This window comes from Apodemus sylvaticus, chromosome 3 (genome assembly GCF_947179515.1).
Source record: "Apodemus sylvaticus chromosome 3, mApoSyl1.1, whole genome shotgun sequence".
Classification (NCBI taxonomy): Eukaryota; Metazoa; Chordata; class Mammalia; order Rodentia; family Muridae; genus Apodemus; species Apodemus sylvaticus.
The window spans coordinates 100,141,252-100,151,691 of record NC_067474.1 but is presented as its reverse complement, the minus strand read 5'-3'; the positions used below and the strand labels follow the sequence as shown (position 1 = coordinate 100,151,691).

Here is a 10,440-nt window from a genome sequence, read left to right as displayed (position 1 = left end):
CCTCCCCTTGTCTCATTTTCCTCCTTCATACCTTCAGCTCAGAGGCTGATGATGCAATCGGACAACCCTCCTTCCACATATATGCTCACCACAGGGCCTGACTTTACATCATCTCTTTGTTTTAAAAATCCTTCTTCACATCCACCCGGTCTGTACATTTCAGTCAGTTTTTTTAAGCATGGCAGGGAACATTACAGGGAGAGATAGGATCTTATTTGCCTACTTCTAATGTGAATTGAGACAAATGACCCTCTCCATTATGACTTCACATTCAAATTGCTATGAAAACAACCGCTTTTCCAATTTTTTTAAAAATACTTACAATATTCAGGATAAATATAGCAATCCACCCAATATAGCACCACAGTTTCTATTTCTAATCGAATCATCATGAAACAATTTTGTATTGAATAATAATAATGAAATCCAGGCTACAGTTGTTTTTTTTTTTTTAAATCTCTCCCCGCCTCTGTTTTGAAGGCTGTAAGAAGGCAGGTGAGTGACAGAAGGGATGAACACATGGGGATTATTTGGATGAGACTCGGTAGAGAACAGAAATCAGCTGGTGGAAATAGTCTGGGCATGTCTTCCACATCGATGATTCTGGAGTTTGTCACACATCCTTGAAAGGATGCTTAACCCTCAATGGGCCATCTTAAAATAGATTTTCTTCATCTCGCTAATAAGCACAAAGGATATCTATCTCTAGGGGACAGAGGTGAGGAAGCAAAAAATATCCTATTCCCTTGCCTTAAAGTTGCAGTTTAATGAACGCTTCTGACTTGTGGGTTTGATATTGGAGAGGAAAGAAAGGTAGAGGGCAAAGAAGACATTAAATATGCATGTTCAATGAAAGCCTTCACTGCAATCCAGACACTGCAAAATGTATGAACATGACCATTTACAATCAGGGGAATACAGAAATAATGCAAACAAGCCCTTTTCAGTGTGAGGGAGGGATGGTCACTTGAATACACCCTACAAGAAAAAAAAAATTGGGATAACTTTTCAATCACTTTGGATTAGTGTCTGCTGGAAAGCACCCCTGTGAACTCAGCTGCCCACGCTCATCCACACATCCTACATTTAAAACAAAAGCACAGTGGTGATAAGAAACAAAGAATTAATTTAGTTAGAGTACTGAAGCTGGTAATAACTTCCTTGGTTGTTTGGTGATAACTAACGGACGTGAAAAGCTTCGTCCTTGTAACTCATGGAGTAGGATAGGACAAAATGTGGGAAGTGAGGGGGTGAGAATTCGTTGTCCAATCTGGAAAAGGACTATTTGTAGAGTAGAACTCTGGATGCCAAGAGAAGAGAGCAGGAAAGAGTGAGCAGTGGGGAAGGGATCCGTGTGAAGGAAAGGATCACGCTGCACCCAGGCTGCATGCGTGAAGCCTGGAGGAGGTGTGCTCAACACCTCACATTGAGGTCCCACCATCTGCTCAAAGTCTCCTCTCCTTGCAATAATTTGAAGATGTGCACTGGCATCACATTCAGAGAAGATGCTTCATCTCTGTAACTTTCCCATTCTCTGAAACATGTAGGAAAGCACTAAAAAAAAAAATACCATGCAATTATTTAATAAATATGAGTTTGACACAAAAAAAAGAGTAAGAAAGATGTCATTTAAACAAGGGAAGCTATGCAGCCTTCAATGGGCATGTATACAGGATAGTCTCAGCTCATGCCAGTCACCTTCACCTTCAGGAGTTTGTCTATTTGCTGCTCACTGGGCGAGGCTCCCAGCAGGAGAAATTTGTTTCTGGAGATTTAAAAACACTTGTTTTTCAGACCATGGCTTATTAGGAGGTAGTGATGAGAGACATGAGAATTTCAACTTCCTTCTTTGAACTCAGGCTCCACTAAGGCTCCATATGTGCCACTCTATACCTAACCTTTACCTTACTTAACATGCCTGCACCCCTGGAGTCAAAATGAGTTCACACTCATCGGAACCACTTGTTCCCTGCTTGGATCTTGACAGTTCCTGCCTGGCACTTGGTTGGTTGGTTATACTAATTATTCATAGGGTTCTATTCCAGGAAAATAAAATTAAATCAGAGTCTCTGGAACCTGAGCTTAGATTTATAATCTACAAAAGACATTGTTGAGACAATAGACAAGAAATGTTAGTTTGTAGATGTGATTTGATGATTTTTTTTCCTTGCTGAAAATTTCAGTGGAGCTGTGAAAGAAACTTCTTTACTCTTAGAAGTATTTAGGGGTAAAGGATATAGTGACTGTAACCATATTGTTAGAAAGATTGTTAGAAAATGTGCACATGAAGATGGGCACATACATAAGCCATAGCACATGGTCATTCTGCACAAAGGTATGCAGATATTTCTCTGGACCATTCCTATAACTTTTGTAGTGAATCTAAAAGTACTGGAAAAGAAAAACATATAGAAGAACCTCTTTTGAAAGGAGAAGGCAAGTCTCTGAGGACCCCAGTTTTACTGGTTAGTTCTATGTCAACCCGACACAATAGACCCATTTGCCAAGAGGAACTCATAATTAAGAAAATGCATCAGTAAGGCAAGCATTTTATTAATTAGTGACTGATGTGGGAGTGTCCAGCCCATTGTAGGTGATGTCAACCCTAGGCTGGTGGTCCTGGATGCTATAAGAAAGCAGGCTAAGTAAGCCAAGGAAGAGTAAGTAGCACTTCTTCATGCCTCTTCATCAGCTCCTGTCTCTAGGTTTCTTCCCTGTTTGAGCTCCTGTCCTGATTTCCCTCACTGATGCACTGTGCTGTGGAACTATACACTGAGTTAAACCCTTTCTTCTCCAAGTTGTTTTTGGTCATGGTGCTTTATCACAGTAATAGAAGCCCCAACAAAGATACCAGGTCACCAGTTCTTTAGGGTCAGTGGGTAAGAAAGTTTTCAGTGGTTCCTCTTCCTCCTTCTCTTCCTCCTCCTCCTCCTCCTCCTCCTCCTCCTCCTCCTCCTCCTCCTCCTCCTCCTCTTCCTTTTCTTCCTCCCCTTCTCCTCTCCTCTCCCCCTTCTCTCCTCTCCTCTCCTTTTTCTTTTCTTCTTCTCTTCCTCCTCCTTCTATTCCTTCTCCTCCTCCTTCTTCTTCTCAAGTCAAAATTTTATTTCAAATGTAAAAGAATGCTCTTAAATGCTAGTGAATCAGCAGGAGAGTATAGTGTGGTCCTGTCCAGCCCAACTGTGCAGGTAGCTCGTGATGGCCAGTGCTGAGTGCTGGCTGTTCCACAGTAGTGCTGTAAGACTATCTGCATTTTGGTAATGGAGATTCCCTGCAGTGCTTACTGGGTTTACACCATTCCTGAGCATGAACAAAGGCCCCTGCTCCTTGACCATAGCCAAATCCCTTGGGCCCAAAGTTCTTTGTGGAGCACCCTTTACATTAGATTTTACCTTTCTCAGTCAGAGTTGTAGACTCCAGACTCTTCCCATTGTTGGAGCATAGGAAAGAGTGTTTGATTTAGAGCTTTCCAGCTCCAATGATTTCAGCAGCATACACAGAATCCCCACACCTGGAACACTTCTCAGCACCTCCACATTTCTGGGCAAATTTCGAAGTGTTTGGATTTGTTGTAGGCCTGTGAGATTGAGCCCTCTCTGGCTTGATGCCCAGCTTCTCACCAAGGTCCATGTTGAATGTGTCAGTGCCCTGGCCATAACCATAGCCTTTTTTGGTCCATACGTCTTTCTGTAGCAGGATTTGCAGTAGATTTCTTTATCAGGAATCACCACTGTTTGTGTTGTCTAAATTTTTCCTTCAAGCCTTGCATAAAAGCAGCAGCAGAGGAAGCTCCACCCATCACACAGTACTTCTTCAGCGTGGTACATGGTTCTCCCGCAGGCCCCGAACTGATTTCCCCCGCCCCAGACAGGCATTCTGTGTTCTGCAGTGCTCATGGATGATGTAAGAGGCATCTGATGGACAGTCCCTCATGAGGCCCGAGTGGGAGGTGAGAGCACATGGTGGGCGGAGCTAGCGAGGTCCATACAGAGGAAAGCCTGGGTTGGATCTAGAGCTTCTGTGGCCCTTCTTAGCATTGGACCTTAGTCAAGGAGGCTGAGGTAAGCAGGTCACAAAATTCAGACCATCCTGGATGGCGAACAACAGCATTCCTCCACAGCTTCTACTTACGTTCCTGCCTCCAGATTCCTGTCTTTGAGTTCCAGCTCTGACTGCCTTAGATGGTGGACTATGAAGCCCTTTCCTCCCCCAAATTGCTTTTGGCCATGGTATTTTATTACAGTAATAGAAACCTAACTAAAACACACACCATTTCAGAGATACTACAAAGTGGGTTGCAAGTCAGTAAATAATTGAATTAATTCATATGCCTTAATTTGACCTAATCAATTTTTTGGCACGGCAGAATATCAGTATTGGATCATACATCATTATTTTTCAGTGCTTTTTATTTTTATTTTTTTATTTTTTTTTGTTTTTTTTTTAAATTTGGTTTTTTTTTTAGAGACAGGGTTTCTCTGTATAGCCCTAGCTATCCTGGAAATCACTGTGTAGACCTGGCTGGCCTCGAACTCAGAAATCCGCCTGCCTCTGCCTCCCAGAGTGCTGGGATTACAGGCGTGCACCACCACCACCCGGCTCTATTTGTCAGTGCTAAAACTTCTCTACAGAAGTTATCAGACACCATCTCCATTAAGAAAAGACCAGGAATCATAAGGAGGAACTAATACTAGGATCCGGGATAGACCTGAAGGAAATTAATTTTACTTAAATATCTCAAACCTCATTAAAAATAATTTCACAAAGACCCAAAGATGGCTGTCATCAACCCTGTACTTTTAATTTCAGCTAGCGCTCTCTAGTCTATGAGAGATACGTCCTTGGAAAGTTCACTAGTTTATATGCAGGTTCCTCAAATAATATGCTACACAAATATTCTTGTCCAATATAAATAGGTCTTATGAAAATCTAGTTAAGGTACGTTGCGGGAAATATTAAAAAAAGAACCAGCACATTCCCGTACTCGCCAGCAACTCCAGCAGGCCGGAGCTCCCGAGTTCCCTGCACTGCCTTGCCAGCCCCACCCAACGTCTGTCCACCCCACAGTCAGCTGCCACAACGCCCAGCAACTGGACCAGGTAGAAACAAAATTCTAGAAGCTTATAATTAACTAGTCAGATTTATATGTCAATAAATTCCCAATTATCAAGATGCCAATTGATAAGGACAAAAGCTGCCCTCCTAGATTAGACAAATTATCTCAATCATTCTAACATTTGTGATATCATAACTACCTGTGGTTATTAAAAGCTATGCAGGTTCAGGTTCTTTTTCTTGTCCATCAGCCTCCATCTTGGCTCCTCTTTCTCTACTGAGACGATCTGTCTCTGCAACTCTTAGCTCCACCTCCTTTTTCTCTGTCCAATCACAGGACTTCTGCTGCACTAATATTTTAGTGTGATTGGACAGGGAAAATCCTGTCACAAAGGTACTGTCAAGTTCATAAAAAGTATGATCATTAGGTTATTTCCTAATCAATAGATTAGGAAAGCAGAACTTCTAGAATGCAGCAGTGACCATGTCTGGTTTTCAAAGTGGGCCTTTCATTCTAAAACATGGAAACCTCTAGAAATGACCTGGACCACAAAATATACCACTGTGAATCTACTGTACTATCTACTGTGCCACCTGGGTCCTTAATTGCTGTTTCCCTAAAACTGATCTCATAGTCTCATCAGGGTTCTTTTTGTGCTTCCAAGCCCATCCACAAAAGAGATAAAGTGTGTCCATGTGATTTGAAAGCTGAGTGGCAATATGGAGATTCACCAACAGAAGCGACTGCATTTATGTGTGCCTTTTAAGTGCAGAATCTGGCAACAAAGTTTCAGAGATCAAATTCAATTTTGGGTGTCAAAATTGATCTGTCCTTCTACATCAGATCTAGTACCAATTGATTCTGTTCTCAGTTCTCACGACTCAGAGGGGAAAATTGCATCATACTAAGCAGTGCAGATAAGTGTGGGAATATATTTCTTCTGCACCTGAATGAAAAGTTCTCCTACATGGCAATCGTTCGGAAATCATCTAGCAAAAAAGTAAGAAATTATTTTCAAAGTAAAGCCCAAGCCAAGGAGAGGGCATTGGATGGTTCAAATAAAGGCCTTTTCCCAAAATATAACATCTCAGGAAAAAGACAGACTAATCCATAAAGACTTCTTTATGTAAAAATGAAAATGGTTTAGTTTCCAGGCTTCCTTCCTACTACAGAAAGCATAAATCCTGTGTCTAACGGGTTTCTTTAGGGATATAGTGAAAACATAAATTTATAGGCAAAGACAGCCAATTCTAGCATGATTTGAAAGTTCTTCTGTATCATAAACACACACATACACACTCACACACACACAGAGACACACACACAAAACTTCAGAAATGAATCTCTTCCGCACATATGGAAGAGCAAGAGAGAAATGGGAGAGGTGGGGAAGGACAGAAGCGACTCACTTATACACTAAAACTTGACAAATTTATCTATACTAGCTTAGTCGAGCTTTTAGTGATTCTTTTGTGGTTAAATATCAGTCATGGATTAATCATCTATCAATCTAAATAACGTTATCAGATGACAAAGCAGTCCCACACCACTGAAGGGGAAGTCCCTTCCAGGCTGCAGGTGCTGACATCTGCCTTCTCCAGCAAGACGGATGGAGACGACGGAGACGAGGAAGAATGTGGAGCTCACTGCAGGAGACTGGAGGTAGAAGTGCACACTGTGCAAATGGTGCAGGAAGATAAGGGGTGAGATTCTATCATGTGCAAGGTAGCACCACAAAAGTTACACTAGCCCTTGTTAATTTCATAAACTCTTTCATAAAGGCACATATGTAGTAAAGCTTAAGTTTAGAGATTTTGTACAAATAAATGTATTATGTAATGAAGCTCTCATACTTTCTAATGAACTCTATAATATGAGATACAAAATCCTAAATATACAAACAATACAATTATAATTACCTCATGTGCTCTATAGATTTCTAAGTCCATATATTGAATCCTTCATATGACCTATATAAGAGTCCTTACATGCCAATGTAAGTGAAAGCTGTACAGTTGTAACATGAAATCTGTCTTATAAGTTGGAGTATACCCTAAAATAACAGAAGTACAATTCAGTAAATATACCACTAACATGCTCATTAATATCAACCATTATAGACTATGGTATTGTATTTGCTACACTTACATGACTGGAAACTCAGAAGGTTTGTTTACAATGGTATCACCATAATCATACACATTAGAACAGTTATAATGCCCCTGGACAGTCAGAATTTTTCAGCTCCATCATAATACTATGAGACTATGATCATATTCACAGACCATTGTTATTCCATGGTATAGGCACCATTAAGTGGAATACCACTTGCTCTACATATATGTATATATATTATATGTGTGTATACACTTAGTCAAAACAGGTGCATTCTCTCAAAGATCTTTACTAATGAAGAGTTTGCTTAAATTCTGCCCACTTTCGATGGGTTACTTATGTGTTTGTATATACAGCTTCTTTTGGGCAATCACCTCATAGGGCAAATTTAAATGGTAAGGATAAAATCAAGTCAACTAGGGTCCTTAAGAATAATTCACTACTGTCATTTCTTCCAGCTGTGTTGATCCATTTGTGGAATGATCTATGTCAGCACACTGAAGCAGAGATGCAAGAGTCATGGGGCTCGTCCTGCACAGTGATATTGAGCTTGAGAAAGCACAGTGTCATCCTGGATGACTCTTTTGTGCCTGTGAGAATTAGGTACCTACTACCTGATAGGGTTGCTGCTTCTACACACTGTGCACACCAGACATGAAACATTCATAATACTCTTCATCATAAGCTGCTTTGACCTGCTGTATGCATACACATTTAGTTGCTTATTCTACAAATACGACTGGGATTCAGGCTAGTGTTCTACTATGGTGTGATGGTGAGGAGTAACTGACACCAAAAATCATTCTTCTCTTTTCTCAGTAGTGAAAAGTCCTAGAAAGGAGCTGCTCAGCCAGGAATTACACTTCCCAATGTTGTGTTTTCACTGCCCTCTAAGGGAAGTAATAACTATCTTGAAAGTCTAACTGTGTCCCCTTGCATAATCCAGCTGGGCTGGCTGACTGTTTATGTCCCTTCATAATAGTGTGGAGAGAGTCATAGATACTTACCTGAGTGGTTAGATATTGTTTAGCCCCTATTGTCTGATACCTTGCCTTAATTGTCCTAAACCTCAGAGAGGGGATACAATATTTAAGCCAGGGAACACTAGTAGAGAGAAGACTCCATCTGAATGGTTACAGGAAACCCCTCATCCCTGACGCATAAAGATTTTCTGGTTTGGCCTTTTAGAGCAGGAGCACCCACACCTCTGCAGTCACCCTTCATCTGTGCTTTGAAATTAAGCCCAATTAAGTCATTGGCTCACCCAGATGAACTTGGGTGGATTCATGCCTCAGTATGTTGTTGAAACCTTGGGGAGGTTAGCCTTTGTCTATATCTTCCCCTGGAGAGGAATTTTATAAATACCAATCCACTTTGTAGCTTAGGTGGTGCTACCCGAGTAATTTTTAAGCATCAGAAAGCAACATGATCCACTTCCAGGTCATGGTGATGTAAATGGATGACTTTTACCTTTTTTACCCCTTCCTTTTTGATTTTAGTGGGCTCAGAAGTCTTGTGGAACAGAAGAGTCACAAAACCTTAAGCACATACCCTGATCAACCATGTAGAAAAAAAAAAAAAAAAAAAACACTGGCCAATCAAGGAGAATTTGAGTAGGAGCATGGTTTTTCAGGGTGATTGTACATTATTGGCTGGCATCAAGGTGCTGAGAATGCTTAATTTGCATGAAAAGGAATTCCAAGTGCTTGCTGGACATGTCCTTATAGGGAGAAGGAAGTTTAAGCTGTAATTTGGCCACCAGGCTACTGGACTCCCTCAAGAATGGTGGAGATGGGGGGGGGGAGGGGGCGGGTGTTGTAAGGTTTATATGCCCTGGGGCGTAAAGACCCAGAGAAAAGAGGAAACAGTCTTTCTCCTACTAGTCTCAGGACAAGATTTGGGGGGGCGGGGTTGAACACATCTTGACCTCACTCTTGCTCCGGATTGGCTCCCCTTTCTGGCCTTTTTGGCCCCACACAGTATGATTTCATGAACTTGACATGTTAAGCAAAATGTTCAATAGCAATAATGTAGCATTAGGGATACAACAGATCATAATTGTTTATTTATAGTATCTTCAACATAGTGTGTGTGTGTGTGTGTGTGTGTGTGTGTGTCCTAAAATAAATTTTAGATGTGTTATAACTCTTTTAATTTAGGATTCTGTGATGATCCTAGAGCTGAAGGCATAGGTTTGCAGTTTTATACAAGGAAATAGTTTCCAGGTTCTACACCATACATCTGATTCTATAACATTAAAATTCAAATGAATTAGTGTCTAGAAACATTTGAAATGGCATGAAATGAAAGAGAAAAGAGTATAATAATCCCCTAGTGATTTAAAAACATTAATAAAGTGCTGAATTTTAAATGTGCTGGTAATTGAGCAAGAGCGAGTTTTCGGGAAGGTATCCCAAAGCTCCTCCAGTCAATTCAAAATCCTTTCAGTGATCATTCCATTAGTACAGGCAACACATCCTGAGAGGCCAGATTTTATTTTCCATAACAGAGTGGAAAAGAAGGAATTGAATTTTAAAAGATGAAGTGCTACCCTCTCAGTTTGTAGTGGAATCCCAATGACCTCTTGAGACCGTTTTCACACTCTTAATCATCTGATTATTCCCTTAAAATTTAAATGTGCTCCAAGAGAGCCCTTATCCTCAGAACTTATTTCCCCTCTGTGTGTCAGGGCGCAGTGTTTGCAGTGATTAACTTAACAGGGACTCCTTTCAGACCAGTTCCAGTCTACAACTTTGCTTTCCGTTTTAAAGGAGTCAATAACTTTCCTTGCCCCCAAATTGCAAACCACTTATGCTGAGGCACAGGCTTCTGGAACTTTCTTAGTTTTTATCTTCACCATGTTTCAGGCCCATATTTTTCAACTGCACGTTGAGCACAGGAGAAAGCAGTTGTCCCACATGCGTTTAACTGTTTGTCACTTGCTTTATTTCACCTTTCTGTTAGAAACTGAGACATCAGTTCTAAACAGAGGATTCATAATTTTTTTTATCCCACAGAAGGAAATGTGTTACTAAATTTACCAAAAAGTAGCTAATACCTAAATAATGACAGCACTTTAGGAAAAAAAACCCATAGCAACAATGAAGTCATTTTCTCAAGAGCAAAGAGGGCTCAGTGGAGACTGGCTCATTGTGAAGGTTGGCATTTGTTTTGGCCATTACCTGGACCAACATAACTACAGCATGAACTGATAGGTTCCTGTTAAATCCACGCCAAAAAAGAGTTCTGAAATTGGAGGACAGAAGTGTGAT

General features: G+C 40.8%; 1 pseudogene; it reads right to left on the bottom strand.

Annotated features, from left to right (window-relative positions):
• Nucleotides 1–3,240: 3,240 nt before the first annotated feature.
• LOC127680279 (cysteine and glycine-rich protein 2-like) lies at nucleotides 3,241–3,872 on the bottom strand (annotated as a pseudogene).
• Nucleotides 3,873–10,440: the final 6,568 nt, after the last annotated feature.